Source organism: Arachis hypogaea, chromosome 19 (assembly GCF_003086295.3).
Source record: "Arachis hypogaea cultivar Tifrunner chromosome 19, arahy.Tifrunner.gnm2.J5K5, whole genome shotgun sequence".
Classification (NCBI taxonomy): domain Eukaryota; kingdom Viridiplantae; phylum Streptophyta; class Magnoliopsida; order Fabales; family Fabaceae; genus Arachis; species Arachis hypogaea.
Genome location: NC_092054.1, coordinates 39,699,792 through 39,720,520, shown reverse-complemented (window position 1 = coordinate 39,720,520; position 20,729 = coordinate 39,699,792). Strand labels below are relative to the sequence as shown.

At 38.8% G+C, this 20,729-nt stretch overlaps 1 non-coding gene across 1 annotated transcript; it reads left to right on the top strand.

Moving 5' to 3' along the window:
• Nucleotides 1–2,373: 2,373 nt before the first annotated feature.
• Nucleotides 2,374–2,480, top strand: LOC112781327 (small nucleolar RNA R71). Its single transcript, XR_003192110.1, has one exon. It is a non-coding gene; the product is annotated as a small nucleolar RNA R71 (small nucleolar RNA).
• The last annotated feature ends 18,249 nt before the right edge of the window (nucleotides 2,481–20,729 follow it).

The window sequence follows — 20,729 nt, the reverse complement described above, 5'->3', positions numbered from 1 at the left end:
TGTGATGAGCGGATATTTTATACGCTTTTTGGGGTTAATTTCATATAGTTTTGAGTATGTTCTCGTCAGTTTTTAGTCTATTTTCATTAGTTTTTAGGAAAAATTCATATTTCTAGACTTTACTATGAGTTGTATGTTTTTCTGTAATTTCAGGTATTTTTCTAGCTGAAATTGAAGGAGCTGAGCAAAAATCTGATTCAGGCTGAAAAAGGACTGCTGATGCTGTTGGATTCTGACCTCCCTGCACTCAAAGTGGATTTTCTGGAGCTACAGAACTCGAAATGGCATGCTTCCAATTGCGTTGGAAAGTAGACATCCAGGACTTTCCAGCAATATATAATAGTCCATACTTTGCACAAGGATAGATGATGTAAACTGGCGTTCAACGCCAGTTCTCTGCCCAATTCTGGCGTCCAGCGCCAGAAAAGGATCAAAAACTGGAGTTGAACGCCCAAACTGGCACAAAAACTGGCGTTCAACTCCACAAATGGCCTCTGCACGTGAATTGCTTAAGTCTCAGCCCCAGCACACACCAAGTGGGCCCCAGAAGTGGATCTCTGCATCATCCATGAGAATCCGGAAAGTCTAAACCTTGTCTGTGGTATTCCGAGTAGGATTCAAGGATTGGATGACTGTGACAAGCTTCAAACTCCTGAAGGCTGGGCGTTAGTGACAGACGCAAAAGGATAGTAAATCCTATTCCAACCGGATCGAGAACCAACCGGTGATTAGCCGTGCTGTGACAGAGCACGTGAGCGTAGTTTTCACTGGAAGGATGGAAGGTAGCCATTGACAACGGTGATCCACCAACACACAGCTTGCCATAGGAGGACGTGCGTGCGTGAATCAGAAGACAGAGGAAAGCAGAGATTCAGAAGACAAAGCATCTCCAAAACTCCAACATATTCTCCATCACTGCACAACAAGTAACCTTTAATTTATGCTCTCTTGGTTATTCACAATTCAACTGATAAACATAATCGACTTCCTGACTAAGATTTACAAGATAACCATAGATTGCTTCAAACCAACAATCTCCGTGGGATTCGACCCTTACTCACGTAAGGTATTACTTGGACGACCCAGTGCACTTGCTGGTTAGTGGTACGAGTTGTGAAAAGTGTGATTCACAATTCGTGCACCAGGCATCATCCTTGGCAAGTTACTCTGAATTATGGCACTGCATTCCTTAGTCAGGACCACTGTCTCATCTCCCTTTAAAGGCTTTTTCTTTGACAATAGCTCCTTCATGAACTTGACATAGAGAGGCATTTGCTCCAAAACCTCAGCAAAAGGAATATTGATTTGCAACTTTCTGAAGACTTCCAAGAACTTTGAAAACTGCTTGTCCTTAGTCTCCTTTTGAAGTCTCCGAGGATATGGCATTTTAGGCTTGTACTCAGGAGCCTTTGGCAATGTAGTATAAGTGTCAAGAGAGTTTGGGAATGGGTTGTCTGCACGCTTTGGAGGGGCGTGCTCTACTTTTTCCTTCTTCTCCTCTAGAGCTTCTTTTTCAACTGGCTCCTCATTAACTTGTGCTTCCGTACTTGTCACTTGTCAACTTATCAAGGTGATAGCCTTGTATTCCTCTCTCAGATTTGGAATTGTGTTACCAGGAAGGCTATTAGTGGTCCTCTAATCTATTTCATTAACTTTTGTGACTAACTGACCCATCTGAACGTCCAAGTTCTTGATTGAGACTCTGGTTTCCTGTATAAAACTCGCCATTAATGCTTCCAAATCAGTAGTCTTCTGAGACTGAGGAGTTGCTTACTGAGATGACTGAAACTGGTGGTCATTAAAATTATTCTATTGAAAGCCGCCTTGAAAATTATTGTTGAAATTATGAGACCTCTGAGGTTGGTCACTCCACCCAAGATTTGGGTGATTTCTCCACCCCTGATTGTAGATCTTAGAATATGGATCATTACTGAGATTTCTAGGAGCACTCCCCATGTAATTGACCTATTCAGAAGAATATTGAGCATAATTATAATTCTCATTTTGCATAAAATTACCTGTCATGTCATAGGGAACCTCTTGAGGTGCTTTTTGGGTGTTGACAGCTAAAACTTGCATTCCACTCAATTATTGAGTAATTAGATTTATTTGCTGAGACAAAAGCTTGTTATGAGCAAGAAGAGCATCAACAGCTTCCACTTCCAACATGCCTCTCTTCTGAGGAGTCTCAAAGTTCACAAGATTCCTATTAGATGAGTATAAATATTGGTTGCTAGCAACCAAAAAATAAGCTCAATAGTTTCCTCCGATGTCTTCTTCATGTGCAATGAACCACCTGCAGAATTATCTAAGCACATCTTGGACATTTCACCCAAGCCTTCATAAAAGATGTCTAGTTGGGTCCATTTAGAGAATATGTCCAGAGGGCATTGCCTGGTCAGTAGCTTGTATCTCTCCCAAGCTTCATAAAGGGTCTCACCATTCTTCTGCCTGAAGGTCTGAACCTCCACCCTAAGCTTAGTCAGCTTTTTAGGTGGGAAAAATTTAGTCAGAAATTTAATGACAACTTTATCCCAAGTGTCTAGACTTTCCTTGGGTTGAGAATCTAACCACAGCTTTGCTCTATCCCTCAAAGCAAATGGGAAGAGCACGAGTTCGTAAACTTCAGGGTTCACCCCATTCGTCTTCATAGTATCACAAATCTGCAGAAAATTAGAAATAAACTGATTTGGATCTTCCTGAGGGAGTCCATGATACTGACAATTTTATTGCACAAGAGTGACTAGCTGTGGCTTTAGCTCAAAGTTGTTTACAGCTATAGGAGGCACCACAATGCTTTTTTCATAAAGATCTGCATTGGGAGCAGTGTTTGAGCCAAGAACTCTTCTGGGTTGTTCATTCTCAACTGGATTGGCCACATTGGCATTAGCAGCATTATTATGATCCATAGTGGAGTCTGCAGCCTTGTAAAGTCTTGCTTGTTGCAAACGCCACCTGAAAGTCTTTTCAGGTTCAGGATAAAAGTCTAACAGAGGTTATTTGTCCCTGTTTCTGCTCATAAACAGACAGAAGGCAAGAAAAGATGGGACTCTCTATGTCAGAGTGTAGAGAATTCCCTGTGAGGTAACCTGTGTAAAGAAATAAAATAAAAATATTAAATAAATAAATAAAAAAGAAAAATTTCAAAAATGATGACTGAAATTTAGAGGGGAAAATTCAAAAATAGACAGTGAAATTAAACAGAAAAATTAAAATAAAATTAACTAGGTAACACCAAACTTAATTTCAGAAATTAAGGAAAAATAAAGCTAAGGAAATTTGAAAATTCGAATGAAAAAATTAAATAAATTTAAAACTAAAACGCTTAATCTAAGCAATCAAACGACTCATAGTTGTTAATCACTATCAATCCCCGGCAACGGCGCCAAAAACTTGGTGCAGAATTTATAACCACAAACTAACCGGCAAGTGCACCGGGTCGTACCAAGTAATACCTCAGGTGAGTGAGGGTCAATCCCACGAGAATTGATGGACTAAGCAACAATGGTTGATTAATTTACTTAGTTAGGCAAGCAGAAAATGGTGTTGAGAGTTCAATTGCATTAAACAGTAATTCAGAGAATCAAAAAACAAGCAGTAAACAAGTTGTGAATAATATATGGAGAAACAGTTAAGGCTTCAAAGATATCTATTTTCTGGATTGACTATTCTTACTAACTATTTTAATCATGCAAGATTTAATTCATGGCAAACTATATGTGACTAAACCCTAATTTCTTAGACCTTTGTAGTCTCCTCTAACTCTCATCAACTGCCAATTCCTTGGTCACTTAATTCCAATTAGAGGGTGAAGTTCAATTCTAGTTATATGCCACAAAAAAACCTAATTACCCAAATATAAGAGGATTATATATCACGTATCCCGTTAAGTCTATATAATTAGAAATTTAGGAGAATATATTTTCAAGTTGTTGTTCAAGTAAAGAGTTTTTCCAAGTTATACAGGAACTCAATTAGAACATGGGTCAAACTTCCGTTCCACCCAAATTCATAAGATAAAGAATGAAAATAATTCTTGAATTATAAATCAGTACATGAATTAAAATAGAAAAGTAGTATTATCAATCCATACAATAGACAGAGCTCCTAACCTTAACAGTGGAGGTTTAGTTGCTCATGGTGTAGAGAGAAAACTGGGATTCGTAAAAACTATCAACTGCGGAATGAGCTAGAAGAAGAGAAGAGAGTTTGAAGGGCTGATTCTTTTCCTTTTTATATCTAATCCTTATTAATGTAAAATATATTTTCTAAAAACTAAAATAATATCTTTTCCTATTTTTTAATAATAAAAGTTGAATCAAAATTTGCAAAGCTCAATGTGTAATACATCCTGGGACGAGTGGGGACTATTGGGCTCATTAAGGTCCACGCCGAACTTGGAAATTCCCAAGTTCAATGTGGAGGAGGCAGAGCAGATTCCCTTGGCGTTCTTTGAGTCCACGCCGAACTTGGATTAACCCAAGTTCAGCGTGGAGTGGTGTGCGTAACTTCCTTAGGTGCGTTGAGCTGGCGCCAAACTTGACCATTGTCAAGTTCAGCGTGGAGGAGGCATCACGCTTCCTTTGGAACTTCTTCATGCTGGCGTTGAACTTGACCATTGTCAAGTTCAGCGTGGAGGTCACGCGTGTATTCCCTGGGAGGTGTTGATGCTGGTGCTGAACTTGAATAACTTCAAGTTCAGCGTGGAGGAGGCAACATACATTCTTCACTCTCTCCATTCTCTAAACTTGACTTAAACTCCATGAAATTCGTCCAAAATGCTACTTGAAATAAATAGAATTGCACACAACTCAAAGTAGCATTTATAGTGGCTAAAATATATTAAATTTTGATTAAACTTAGCAATTCAAGTGCAAATTCACACAGAAAAGATAGAGAAGATGCTCACGCATCAGTAGCAAATAAATCTTGGGCCATGATTGTGTGTGTGTGGGGGCCAGATGCCATTTGGGCTTGTTTTATTACTTCTTAGGCCATTTTCAATTAAATTTATTTTTTGCACACCAAACAAAATAATCAAGCACATAACTGGTATTTAGTCCAATAATAATGTTTAGTCATCATCTATAATATGTTAGTAGTTTTTCAAACTCAACAATCTCTTCCTTGATGACAAATATTATAAAATGAACTGAAAAGAAATGAGAGGAATTTTATTCACCTCCCTTTGATGTTTCCTTTTGATTTGAGTCTCCCCCTTTCTTTTGATCACTAAGCTCCCCCTGAATGTTGGCATCTCTTCAACCTGATAACAATATTTACATAAAAATAATGCCAAACATCCATGAATTTTCAAATAGTTTTATATCTTTAGGGAACCTGTTTGATTATTATAAAAAATTTACAAGGCTTTTTATCTCTTAAAAAATCATCATAAAAAATAGCCTTAAACCAAACATCAAACAAAGCTACTTAGTCAATCAATCAGATACCAAACAAGCTTCGATAAGCAAGTATAATCAATATTCACAACCAGAGCTGCAAATAATGATTTAAAATAGAAAACTGCAGCTAGCCTCAAGCATCACAATAGTTTCAACAGTTTCAACATAACTGTTTCAATTTATTTTCACAAAATACTTACTCCCCCTTTTGTTATCAAAGAGGATAAACCTGCAAAAAAATAGTTCAATATGCAAACTACAGATACAAAATAGGTAATAGTGTTAGTGTCAAAGTTAAGTTCCTATGACTATTACAGTCATCCAACAGTAAACAGTGTTCAAACCAAAAATCCAAAAACCAGAAATTGTTTCATCAGACGACAAATTTTAAGAGACAGTAGCATCAAACACGAAGTAGACATTAGATCCCTCATCCTCGATTCCAAGATGGTCTTCTTCTTGCTTGGACAATTCTTGATCATCTTTCAAGTAATCTATGTATTTGACCAGCACTTCAACTCGGCTTTGAGACTTCCTAAAGGAATTCTCATTTTGAATTGCTAGTTTCCTAACTTATTGGCTTGAGTTGATAATTTTTTTAGTGAGATTCACAAATTCTTGTAAGACATCCTTGACAATGCCATTCACTAGGTACTTGTGAGAAAATGATGTCCCTACAGCAGAAGGAGGAGGAATACTTTCTTCCTCTTCTTCTTCCAAAACCGGGTCCTTAGCTACCTTTGTGCCCTTTCCCTTTGATTGTTTACTGCACCACCACCCTTGAGATATAAAATTTTGTATTCTAGCGTCTCATTGCTTAGATCAACACCAAAATACTCAAAGATACAAATTAAAAACATTTCATATGGAAGATAAATATTTTTATCGCTTTTGATACAGTCATACATATAGCGCATCATCAAGTAAGCAAATGAAATTTCAGTTTTATTGAGTATTGCATAAAGGACCAAGGTATCACAGAGAATTACTCTTTAGAATGAACCACTTTAGGGCATGAGTATGTGAGTGATGAGGCGGTGAAGCTGCGCTTTGGCTAGATCTAAGCCTCTATGATTGGAGGTAACACCATCCATGAGGGATATATTTTCACATATGTTAGCCAATACATCTTTGTGTGAGATACCCAGATTATTATCCCATTTTTTGAAAATGTCGGCATTAACGCCAGCATCATAATAATCAAGGGCTCCACCAATAATTTTTTTGTTCAAATAAATTTGGTGGTCTTTAACATATGAGTGAACAGATTCCTTACTACAGTATATGTTTGCATAAAACACTCTTACCAAATCAGGATAAACAGGCTTTCTAATCTCAAAGTTATTCCGATCCAAGTAAATAAAATTTTTAACAAATTCTATTCCTTTTTCGACCAAAATTTTTAGGTCAGCAACATAAGATGAACACAAAGGTCTTTTAGAAACAATTTCTCTATGGAATTCAAAGTTTATACTTGAAGAAAAATGGAGAGGATCATAATAAGAGTGAGGATGATTACCAAAATGAGATTTGAAGGCAACTGGATCATGATTAGCAGGTTCCTTCACTGAAGTAAAGAAAGGCCTTTTGTTACCTTTAGAGAGACGACTAGAAGGGGCTGAACGTCCTTGAGGACGAGAGGTTGAACGAAAAGGAGGAGATGTTAGTGGTTCTTCATCAGTTATGGGTCTCTTCCCTTTCGTCATATTTACCCTAGAAGTGCCTTCCTTCTGAGGTGCCGAAGAGGATCTCCGAGAGGTGGTTTTTGTCCTTGCCATAGGTTTGGGTAGTTGGGAGGAATAAGAGGAAGAGTGTGAATGTATGTGAATGTGAGTATGGGCTTGTTGTTTTTGTGGAGGGTTACATGGAGGACGAATGGTACCGGTGCCTCTGCGGGTAGCAACCTTCTTTCTCATCTTAAAGAGAGTTTGATGGAAGAGAAAGTGGAAGTAGTGGAGAAGATGAGAAGTTATAACATAATAACTACTTTAATGCTTAGAAATCCTTTGAAAACATAAAAGGAATTAAATGAAAACATGATTCAAAGAATTTTGAATTTAAAATCAATGCAAGTAGTTTTGAAATGACAAGTCAAATAAAGTCTTTTGAAATACTATAACTGATTAAACTTGAATGAGAATCCTAAAAGCAAATACTCTTTTGATGTGAATGATCAAATCAAACAAGAAAGACCCACTTCATAAAATAGAATTTCTTTCTCTTAAGCCCAATGGTGGTTTTAAGGAAACACAATGGACCACGAAGATTTAATCTTGTCCCATATTAATTTATTTATGCAACACTTAGTCTGAAATTTATGAAACCTAGAAAGAGTCATCATCTGTCTAGTTTTATATCTTGTTGAGCTGAGAGACAAAAACTACCAGAAAACAATTTTATCACATTTAGTTCAAAAACTCAGCATCAACAATCCCTAAAGCAATTCTCAATTTGTAAAATCTATCTTCATTCACAGAGATTTTGTAAAAATATCAATCAATTAATCATCAAATTTCACAAATTGTATTTCAATTGTACCCTATTGCACATGTTCTCTAATGGAGTGATATCTCCCTTCAACATGCTTTGTTCTTGAGTGTAAAATAGGATTTTTGAAAATATTAATTGCACTTAAGTTATCACAAAACAAAGGGATATCGTTGACTTGCAATTTATAATCTGCAAGTTGTGTTTTAAGCCAAATCAATTGAGAACAATTAGAAGAAGCGACTATATATTCAACTTCAGCCATGGATAGAGCGATAAACCCATATTTTATGATATATTTTATGCTTAATCTGAGTGATTTATTCAATCCTTCACCCACTTATTCATATTAATTGCATGGTTTTACTTTCCCTTCTTTATTATGTGATGTATGTAAAAAATATGTTTCCTATGCTTTAAAATTAATTATTTTAATTACCTTTATTTTCATTCGATGTCGTGATTAGTGTGTTGAGTAGTTTCAGATCTTCTAAGGCAGGAATGACTCAAAGGATGGAAATGAAACATACAAAAATGGAAGGAAAGCATAAAATGGAGTTTGTGAAGAAACTGGCAGCCACGCGATCGCATGGACGACGCGGCCGCATGCCAGCGCGAAAAGGCATTGACGCGGCTGCATGACTGACGCGACCGTGCGCCTTAAGCAGAACACATATGACGCGGTCGCATGACTGACGCGACCGCGTGACAAGGAAAAACTTCCAATGACGCGGCCGCGTGACCCACGCGGACGCGTGACAGAGGCCACGCACCAGAAATTGCAGAAAATGCTCATAGCGAATTCTGAAGCCCTTTTTGGCCCAAATCCAAGTCCAGAAGGCATAGACCAGAGGTTATGAAGTGGGAGAATGCATCCATTCAGAAGAGAGTCTCCACTTTTAGTTAGTTTTCATGATTTAGATTTAGTTTAGAGAGTGGTTCTCTCCTCTCTCTTCTCTCTTTTAGGATTAGGATTTAGAATTAGGATTTTATGCGCTTTCAGGATTATCTCTTTATCAGGTTCAATATTCCTTTTTATTATTTTCTCAATTTAATTATGAATTCTTTCATGTTATAGATTACTCTTTTGAATTAATGTTATTTGAGGTATTTCAGTTTAATATTGCTTTCTTTTATTTACATTATTGTTATTCCCATCTGAAGGCATTTTTATTCCAGTAGATTTATTTTTCTCCTTTTGGTCTTGGTTAGGAAATCAGTAACTCAGGAGTTATCAAACTCAAACATGATTGATAATTGTTATCTTTGTTAATTAAATTGAACTTCAATAATCCCAATCTTTTCTTAGGAAATAAATAGGATCCGAAGATCAAACCAATTAATCCCTTGACCTTCCTTTACCTTAGTAAAGGTTAACAAAGTGGAATTAAGATTCAATTCTCATCATCATTGATAAGGATAACTAGGATAGGACCTCCAATTTCTCATACCTTGCCAAAAGTTTATTTATAGTCATTTATTTATTTTACTTGCCATTCAAATTGCTTGTTCTTCATTTACTTTATTTGCTAATTAAACTATTCACTCCTCATTCTCAAAACCCCAATTTACAATCTCCATAACCAATAATAAGAACATACTTCCCTGCAGTTCCTTGAGAAGACGACCCGAGGTTTGAATACTTCGGTTATCAATTTATTTAGGGGTTTGTTACTTGTGACAACCAAAACGTTTGTAAGAAAGGACTTTTGTTGGTTTAGAAGCTATACCTGCAACGAGGATTTATCTGCAAATTTCTAGACCACGCAAAAGTTCTCTCTTCAAAATGGCGCCGTTGCCGGGGAACTGCAATCGTGTGCCTTGTTATTGGTTATTGTAAATATTTTTCTTTTACTTGTTTATTTGTCTTTATTTTCCCCTTTTTATTTTTATTAGCTACTATGAATTCTCACCCCTCTCGCTTTGAGTTTGGTTCTAATATCGTTGAAAGGAATGAAAGTTATAACAGGAACATGCATCAATGTCAGAGCAATCAAAGATGGATGGAGCCAAGAGGATCTGATCAACCCTTTAGGCAACAACACCCTCCCAGATATCATGGACAAAGACCATTCTACAATGCATACCAAGCACATAGACGTGGTGGACAACCTTGTGATTACCAACAAGCCCCACCCTGTGCTTATAGACCATCTTCTCAACATAACTCCGAACCACCACACTCACAAGCTCCTTTTCACCATTCACCACCGTATGATCCTCATTTACCCCGATTCCAATCAAATTACTCCCAAACGTCACCACTTCCCCATGTACCATATCCAAATCTATCACCCCGAGAATCAGAGGTTCGCCTCAAGGAAACAGTAGATCAACTTCAAACAACCCTTCATCAACTGGAGCAAGTAGTAAGGCAATTAGCTTCTAGACGTTCGAACATTCAAGGGCCTCCCAGAGCCCCATGTGGAAAATCTAATGAAGAGCATAGCATGAAGGAGATATTAGAAACTCCAGTGGACAAGACAGAGCATGACTTCGTACAAGAACAAGTAGAGGAAGCTATCATTATACAAGAAGAAGAGTTGGTTGAAGACTTAGGAGACGCTGAACCTCCATGGGAACCCAGAGTTGTGGAGAATTCTGTTACGGACGTTACAACTGATGCTAAGGAGGATAGTACACAATCCCCAAAGCAAGTCTCTTATGAAGAACTAGATGGAATAATCCAAGAAGCAAGTTTCCTTCATGATGATAGTCACAAGTCAAGTTCTTCTAGTAATGAACTTGCATCCGCAAGTGAATTCTCTGAGATCGAAGAATCTTCCCCAAGCGAGTACGAAGATGATACGGAGGTAGATTTCTCTCAACCTCCAGTTTATGACTTAAGTGATGAGGAAGACATAGATGGCTTTGATCAGGACATGGATACATTTTAAGAATCTTGCAAAGAAGTGGAGAATTTCACAGAAGAGCACAAGGGAGTAGAACTCACAGAACCACTGGAACCACCTATCCCAGGGCCATTACCACCCAATACAAGCTTCAAGTGGGTACAATCCTTAACCTTTAGCTTTATTTTTCCACTTGAATATGGTTTGCTTGAAACAGATGGCCAGCTTAGAGCTCTCTGTGGCTTTAAGAGTAAAAGGGAAATGGCTCGTACTCAGAGCTAGTGCACAAAGTTCAATAAGGTTCCACGCTTCAACTTAAAGTGCACGGATTGGCATCATAATCAATCGAATGGATCTCGGAAAACGTTTGGTTATTCTGGTGAGAATCTAATTTCTAAACTGCCCAGATGGAAAAGTATAGATCAAGACGAAGGCGGATTTAAAAGCAAAGTTTGGGATCCTGGAATCTATGCTGACATTCGTCACCCCGGGAGCCTGATAATCTGTTTGAAGCTGCTCAGAAACTTCACATGCCTAGTTTGGGACCCCGGAGGCTATCGGCATTCCAAGCATTGGTGGAGATTCTGGATGAGTTCAAGCACAAGCCACCATAACAAGGAGCTCATCTAATGTCCAACTTAAGGACTTTAACTAAAAGTGCTAGGTGGGAGACAACCCACCATGGTATGATCGTTCCTTTTTCAATTTTAATTTTATTTCATTTTGTTTATTTTTGAGTTTTATTTTATTTTACTTCATTGAACCTGGAATCATGCATAACATTCATATTAGCATTGCATTCTGCATTTTGCATAAAAAAAAGGGTGTGCGACACGACCGCATCACTCATGCGATCGCGTCAAGTTGCGAAAAACACTTCCCACGCGACTGCGTCATTCACGCGGCCGCGTGATCGGGAAATCGGCGTAAAGATCCAACGTCCAGAAAGTTAGGCTGGAATCGTGCGGCCATTGTGTGTTTTGCACAAAATGCCCACGCGATCGCGTCCTTGACGCGATCACGTCACTTGCACAACATCAATCCCACGCGATAGCGTGAGCGACGCGATCGCGTCGCATGGATTACACAACACCCCTGAAGGAGACAGAGAGTTGCGCTGAAACGATGCTGGATTCGTGCGTTTAGCACAAATTCCAGCAATGTGATCGCATGCCCCAGGCAATCGCGTCATTCACTCTTTTAGCTATCCTATGCGATCGCACCACTCACGCGATCGCGTCGACCCCCATTTCACTCCAGCCACGCGACCGTGTGCCCCACGCGATCGCGTGGATTCAAATTTATAACCCCCCAGTCACGTGAACCCTAACATTCGCGCCCTCCCCCCCCCCCAAATCCCTCTCCTCCCTCTCCTCTGCTCCAATCACACCACCACCACCCAGCCACCATCACCCACCGACTGCCACCCCGCCGCCACCAACCCCCCTTCCTTTCCCCCCCCTCTTTCTTCTTCTTCCTTCTTCTTCCTCCCTCCACCGCCGCTGCCCTCCTCCGCGTCCACCAGCCACCGCGCCGTCGTCACCGCCCAGCGCCAGCCACGCCCCCCTTCCTTCCCCTAACCCTTCCCTACACCCATTACCATTCCCTTTCCCTCCCTGCCCCCGAACAGCAGCCACCGCCGCCGCGCCACCCTCCTCCGCCGCGCCAGACACCACTGCCACCATCCCCAGCCACCTCTCTACCTCACTCTCTTTAATTCGCCTACCAGGTTCCGACGAATGCCACCCTTCTATCCATTCGTAGTTAATTCATATTTTTCTGTTTATGTTCATATTTAGGCTAGTTAGATATGCATGTTGTAGTGGATTCTAGGTTGTTAGGTAGCCTAGGATGTGGTTAGTGGATTTAGGTCTGTTTAATTGCGCTGTTCGTGTTTCTTGCTTTACAATTTTTGCAATTCTGCTGTTGCTATATGTTAGTAATGTTCATATACTGCTTTTCAAGTTCATGCTGCTATGCTCTTTCTTATTCATACTATTTAATTGCAGCTTTAATTTTGATTCATATGAACTATTCTGTTGCTGTTTATTTTCCAGGACAATCCAATTTTAGCCGGAATGCTGTCCAAATTTCTGTAAAATGTTTCCATTCATGTCTTGGTTTTGGCATTTTCAACTGTGCTTTCCTTAGCTTTAACCAAACCAATTCATGAATGCCAGGGCAAGCCTTCTTATTCTTTTTTATTTTCTGGTTCATAAATTGCATTTTTTATGTTTAGATTCCAATTTTTGCTATTTCTATATCTATCTGAATCATCATCAACATATTTTCCTTGTTTGGTTATGAGTTACCTGTAGCCTTTAATTATGAATGCTTGTTACTTAGAAACTTATCATTATGCCACTTACATTAACCCACTTTTTACTAACTCACTAATTTTAACTTCTTAAACTCTTTTTCAATTCTAACCAACCTAACCTTTCATACTCTCTCTTCTTGGTTTTTCACTTTCTTTTAACCTTCTAACCATGGCATACTGATAATTTTTCCTAGTTAACATGCCTTCTATTACATTTTGGATTGTGAATTCTTCCTTTAAGACTTTTAACTCCTATACAATCCTTAATGCACATTTACTTAACTTATTTTCCTTACCCTATTGCTCCTTTGTCACTTTGTGTTTCTTTTGATTATTTGCCTATTTGTTTTCCTGTTTTTATTATATCCTGATTTTCTGTCTTTCAGGATGTCTGCCAGCCAAAGAAAGGGAAAAGCAAAGGCAACTACTGGCAAACGTAAAAGAGGAGAATCCGCTATGTCCATCATGGATATCATGCACGATGACTTCTGGCGGGAGAAAAACTTCACCCCGCAGGAGAAGGCTGACCAGCTACTTTCTGCTAGTGATCCAGTAAAGTTTGCAAACCGATACTGTGAGCTGAAGTATCCGGTATTTGCAACCTCCAACAACCTGTACCTGGAGAGGACTTTGAAAATTCCAGAAGAACTCCAGCAATACACCTCTGAGCAAATCAAACAAAGAGGCTGGTTCTTCCTGGAGAGACCTCTGACTGAGGTCAATGCATCTTGGGTACGGGAATTCTATTGCAATTACTTCAAGATTTCCCTAGATGCCATGAACCTAAGAGGAAAGCAGATTTTGGTCACTGAAGAGGCCATTGAAGATGTTCTAAAGCTTCTGCCTAAAACTGATAAGCTGGATGGTTATCAGAAAGCTGAGGAAGATATGCGCTTCATGAAGTTTGATTGGGATGCAGTCAAGGCCAGGATAGCCCTTGACCCGACCGTTCCTTGGATTATGGGTCAGAAAACTACCATGCCAAAGGGAATCAAGCGGATTTACTTGAATGATGAGGCTCGGCTATGGCATCAGATACTTAGCAACTTCATTATGCCGAGTACTCACGAGACTGAGATACCAGCCGCTATGATCACCCTCCTATGGTGTGTGATGGAGGGTAAGGACCTGTACCTACCACGCTTTATCCGGTACTATATGGCCAGGGTCCACATCCGAGGCACTCTTCCCTTTCCCTATTTGATTACACAGCTAGGCCGTCGAGCTGACGTGCCTTGGGAGGATGCTGATGAAAAGCCACCTGCTGCAGAATGCAAGAAGATTATCCCTCACAGCAGGAACTTTCTGGCTTTAGGCTACATACCTCCTTTCCTCACTGCTACTGCTGCCATAGCCACACCATCTGCTGGCCCCTCTTCTTCCACAGCTACCCCAGCTACCCCTGCCACCACCACTGCACCTCCACCTGCCCCAGAGCCCGTCTATCATCTAGTGCACCGCCTGTTTCGACGGCTTGACCAGATGGAGCGTCGCAACAAGCGACGCTATGAGCACCTGAAGCTGATGATACGATCTGGCGACATTCCCTCCGAGCCTGACACGCCATCCGATGCATCTGAGGAGGAGGCGGATGATCACGAGGCAGAGACCCATCCACAGAGCGAGGCTGTGCAGGCAGGCACAGAGCAGGCTGCATCACATCAGGAGACTCCGCCTCAGATTCAGGCTGTAGACCCCGAGATCCCTATCCAGTCAGCACCCCCTCTGCAGCAGGCAGATCTTCAGACCACCACCACAGAGACTCCAGCTACCCACCCTTCCAGTGATGACACCCCTTCACACCCTGCTTGAGTGAGCATCAGGGACGATGCTACATTTTAAGTGTGGAGAGGTCGCCATCTCTGGCGTATTTTTTGGTAAACCACTACATACTCTTTTTATTTATTTTGCTACTTTTCTGTATTTTTATTTTTATTTTTATTTTTATTTTCTCAGTACTTATATATATTACTATTTTTATGTATTTATTCTATGTTGCACTTTAGTTCATATTTTAGCCATTTAGTTTTAGTTACAATTTTAACTTATTAGTTATAGAAATTGTGGATTAATTAGTATAGTTTACCCTTTTTAGCATAAGATAGCTTAGTTTAAATTGAAAAATATAAAAATGAAGTAAACTAGGAACTTGAACATAATAGAAACAATCCACACACCTTGTATATATAGCATTACATGTTAGTTAGTTAACAACATTTCATCAAGGAGAAACACTAGAACTTTAAAGCCACCTTAAGTTTTACATTGAGAATAATGGGAATTTTTAACTAAAACTGCATGACATACATAACTGATATATGATTTTTGAGTTAGAGAACACACAGCCTGTGAGTTTTGAGCTTAATTGTATGGTTACATTCAAACCATAATATTTTATTCCTGTGTGTTCCACCCTTCTTTTTTATTCTGATGTTCTTTACTTTGTTTTAATCTATATGTCCGATTATAGAATATAACTACATACCAAGAGAGTGATTGAGGCCATTGTTTTTAGCTCACTTATCCCAAATTAGCCTACCCTTTACATCACCCTTGTAAGCCCCCTTGAGCCTTTAAATCCCCTCTTATTCTATAAGCCACAATACTAGCCTTAAGCAGAAAAACAAAATAAAAATCCCAAGTTGAATTCTTGGTTAGCTTAAGATAGAAAGTGTGTAATTGTTTAAGTGTGGAAAACCTATTGGGAACATGGATGATAAAAACAAAAGGTAGAAAAGTTGAAAAGAATAAAATAATTCAAATAAAAATTTTGGGAAGCATGCTCATGTGAAATCAAAATAATTGAATTACCATGTGTATTAAAAAAAATAATAATAATAAAAATATAATGTTATTTTTCAGTATTTGAATAAAGGGGACACAAAAGGATTTCCCAAATGCAAAATAAGGCAATGCACATGGGATAAAAAAAATAAACATTAAGGCATGAGCATGTAACATCAAAAGTGGGAAAATATGGGAAAATAGGTAAAGAAGCTTTTCTTTAGAAAGTATGTATGTTAGGTGAGATCTTAGACTAATTAAGGATTCACTTATTAGCTCACTTAGCCTTATACATATACCCTTACCTTTACCTTGGCCCCATTACAACCTTAATTAAAGACCTCATGACTTTTATATGTCTATATTCTATAATTGTTGATTGGTTAGATGAAGAACAAAGTTGTAGAAAGAAAGGATAAAAAGAAGAATAGAGTGATTAACCCAATAAATACTGAGTGATTAGAGAGTAAACACAAAATCCAGTGAGGGTTCAATAGCTCATTAACATATATCTCTGCTTAAATTATTAATTGTCTTGCAAGTTTATAAAATATTTTTCTCTCCCATCTCAATTGTAAAGGCACTTTATGACTATCTAAGGCTTGGCTATATATATATATATATATATATAAATATATATATATATATATATATATATATATATATATATATATATATATATATATATATATATATATATATATATATGACTCCTTGAGAATGTGAATTAATTCAACTACATGCAAGCTTTATATTCAAGTGAATAAAAAATTAGAATTGCATGATGCATCATTCATTTAGGTAGTTGCATTTAGATTAGATTGCATTGCATGGCATTCCACCACTTTAACCTAACATTAATCTTGGACTTAGCATGAGGACATGCTATTGTTTAAGTGTGGGGAGGTTGATAAACCCATATTTTATGATATATTTTGTGCTTAATCTGAGTGATTTATTCAATCCTTCACCCACTTATTCATATTAATTGCATGGTTTTACTTTCCCTTCCTTATTATGTGATGTATGTGAAAAACATGTTTCCTATGCTTTAAAATTAATTATTTTAATTACCTTTATTTCCATTCGATGTCGTGATTAGTGTGTTGAGTAGTTTCAGATCTTCTAAGGTAGGAATGACTCAAAGGATGGAAAGAAAACATACGAAAATGGAAGGAAAGCATAAAACGGAGTTTGTGAAGAAACTGGCAGCCACGCGATCGCATGGACGACGCGGTCGCATGACTGACGTGACCGCGTGACAAGGAAAAACTCCCAATGACGCGACCGCGTGACCCACGCAGACGCGTGACAGAGGCCACGCACCAGAAATTGCAGAAAACGCTCATAGCGAATTCTGAAGCCCTTTTTGGCCCAAATCCAAGTCCAAAAGGCATAGACCAGAGGTTATGAAGTGGGGGAATGCATCCATTCAGAAGAGAGTCTCCACTTTTAGTTAGTTTTCATGATTTAGATTTAGTTTAGAGAGTGGTTCTCTCCTCTCTCTTCTCTCTTTTAGGATTAGGATTTAGAATTAGGATTTTATGCGCTTTCAGGATTATCTCTTTATCAGGTTCAATATTCCTTTTTATTATTTTCTCAATTTAATTATGAATTCTTCCATGTTACAGATTACTGATGCCAGGGTATTTTGGCCAGTTTCACTGACCTTTTCTTTACTGTTTTTAGGGTAGTTTCATGTATTTTCTTAGAAAATAAGCTAGTTTTGGGTAGATATTCACTTACATCTTGATTCAAGCATACATTGTGCACTTTACATGATTTCATGAGGAATTTGCATGAATTTAAGGACAAAATTGGATGTTGCATTTCCCATGACTTGGACTAGAACTTTGATGCATGTTATTGCTTGATTTCAGGACAAAGGAAGCAAAGAAGAACCACATTAGTGGCTACGTTAGTTACACTAACGTTAACACTAACATGGAATGGGAGTAACTTGTAAAGTTAATGAGAAAAGTGATTGCCAATAACACTCTCGAAGCCATCATTGCCCACGTTAACTAAGTTAACGTGAACTCTAACGTGGAAGTAAAGAAATGGAGCCAACGTTAGTGACACTTAACATTATCACTAACGTTGGACCAAGATCATGAGTGGCCACGTTAGAGTCCACGTTAACTTAGTTAACGTGGCCTCTAACGTTAAGAAGAAAGGGGGGGAGCCAACGTTAGTGACACTCACCATTGTCACTAACGTTGGCCAAAGCACATTAAGCCACGTTAACTCCCACGTTAACCTAGTTAACGTGGAAGCTAACGTGAAGGAACAAAGTGGTCAACAACGTTAGTGACACTCAACATTGTCACTAATGTTGGAAGAACACAAGCCCCCAATGAGCCACGTTGACTCCCACGTTAACCTAGTTAACGTGGAAGCTAACGTGAAGAAAGAAGGTGATCACCAACGTTAGTGACACCCAACATTGTCACTAACGTTGGAAGGAGCCACACATGCTACCATGAGCCACGTTAACTCCCACGTTAACTTAGTTAACGTGGAAGCTAACGTGGATAAGGGAAAGATGAGCCAACGTTAGTGACACTTAACTTTGTCACTAACGTTGGAGATGGCTAGCAAGGCCACGTTAGAAGCCACTTTAACCTAGTTAACGTGGACTCTAACGTGGAAAATAGGGGCAATTTGGAACGTTAGTGACAATGGTAAGTGTCACTAACGTTCTCGAAGGATGGCAAGCCTACGTTAAAAGAGCCACGTTAACTAAGTTAACGTGGACTCTAACGTAGGGAAGGGGGAGGCTTCTCAACATTATTGGGAAAGTTGAGTCCTAATAACGTGTGCGAAGGACATAGTAGAAACGTTAGTGGCAACGTTTGTGCCACTAACGTTGAGGTTAACGTGGCTTTTAACTTTGGTGAGGAACGTTAGTGAAAAAGGTGATTGTCACTAACGTTCTCGAACCCATATTTTCACTGAACGTTAACACCACTAACTTCCTGAGCCAAAGACCCTGCCCACTTCATACTTTCTCTCTGCAAGTAAAAGTTAAGCCCAATGAAGAAGAGAACTGCTTCAAACTCAAGACCCAAAGGCCCAAGACTTGAAGAATCAACTAGAAGAACAGAAGAGTAGTATATATAGGAGTAGCTTTGAAATATTTTAGAGAGTTGGAAATTATAGGGAGACTCTTAGCATAGAACTACTCTCTGTATTTACTTTCTCTGTACTCTAAGTTTTTATCATGTATTCTCCATCTTTGTTTTCATTTTTCATATCTATGAACAACTAAACCCTTGTCATTGGGTTAGGGAGCTCTGTTGTAATTTGATGGATCAATACTAGTTTTCATTATTCTTCTTCTATCTTTTCTCTTGATTTTACTTGAAAGCTTTCGATCTTCATCCAATTGAGTAGTTATCTTGGAAAAGAAGCTATTCATACTTGGATCTCTTCTAAACCTTTTAAAGAAGAATGAAGAGATCAAGCTAGAAATGCTTTCTCATACTGGACCAAATTGGGTTTGGATGGATATGTGACTATAATCCTCTCAACACTTGGTTTGGGAAATGCATGTGGTATAATCAGTGACCATACTTCATCTCTTCTCATGAGCAATTGACCAAGGAATTGGCTATTGATCAAGATTTGAGAGATTGAATTACAAGAAATTATAATTCAATCACTTAAGATTGCCAAGGAGATCAATGAGTGCATTGATTGAGGAAGAGATGAAAATGAAATTGATCCGGAGAATGCAACATCTCCTAAGCCCAATGAACTCCCCATTTCTGATCTTACCCATTCTCTTTAATTTCTGTCATTTACATTTATGAGCAATTCCCCCATTCCCATTTAAGATTCTGCAATTTACTTTCTGCCATTTACTTTCCCGCCATTTAATTTTCTGTACTTCTCAACTAAATTTCTGGATTTGCTCAACTAGAACATTCCTCTAATTAAAGTTGCTTGATCAATCAATCCTTGTGGGATTCGACCTCACTCTATTGTGAGTTTTTACTTGACGACAAATTCGGTACACTTGCCGAAGGAAATTTGTTGTGAGACAAGTTTTCCGTGCATCAAGTTTATGGCGCCGTTGCCGGGGATTGATTGTGCATCAACAATGATTAGATTGGAGGATAACTAGATTGAGCATTTTATTTTTGTTTGATTTAAATTTCTGTTTGAGTCATTTACTTTCTGTTTTAGATAACTTCTTCCCTTCCCCCTTACTTTTTCTTTGTTATTTACTATTCATCTCACTAACCCACTAACTGTTTGATATATTGCATCACTCACACTAACAGTAATTCTGACAGATATACTTTCTGCACCTATTCTCTTTGCTTGTACTTGTTGGTTGTATGATAGGGAGAAGAAGCGGGGCTTCAACTTGCTTTGATTCTGAACCTGAGAGAACCTTCCTTAGACTAAGGAGGGAGGCAAGAGAAAAACGTGTAGTTGGTGCTGAAGAAGAGGAGGAACACTTTGAGGAATACTTTGAACCAAACATGGAAGAAAACATGGAAAACCATCATGAAGAAGAGGCTCACAACCATAGCAGAGGAGGTCGAGCAAAGCATGCTGGGGAGGATAGAAGAGTTTTAGGCTCTTATATCAATCCAAACCCAGGAAACTGTGGAAGTAGCATTCAAAAGCCAACCATCCATGCCAACAATTTTGAACTGAAGCCATAGCTCATCACCCTTGTTCAGAACAACTGTTCGTTCGGAGGGGGTGTCTAAGAGGACCCCAATCAACATCTAACCACCTTCCTGAGAATACGTGACACAGTGAAATCTAATGGTGTTCATCCTGACGCCTATAGACTGCTCTTATTTCCATTCTCACTCAGGGATAAGGCAGCCAAGTGGCTGGAATCTTTCCCAAGGGATCAAT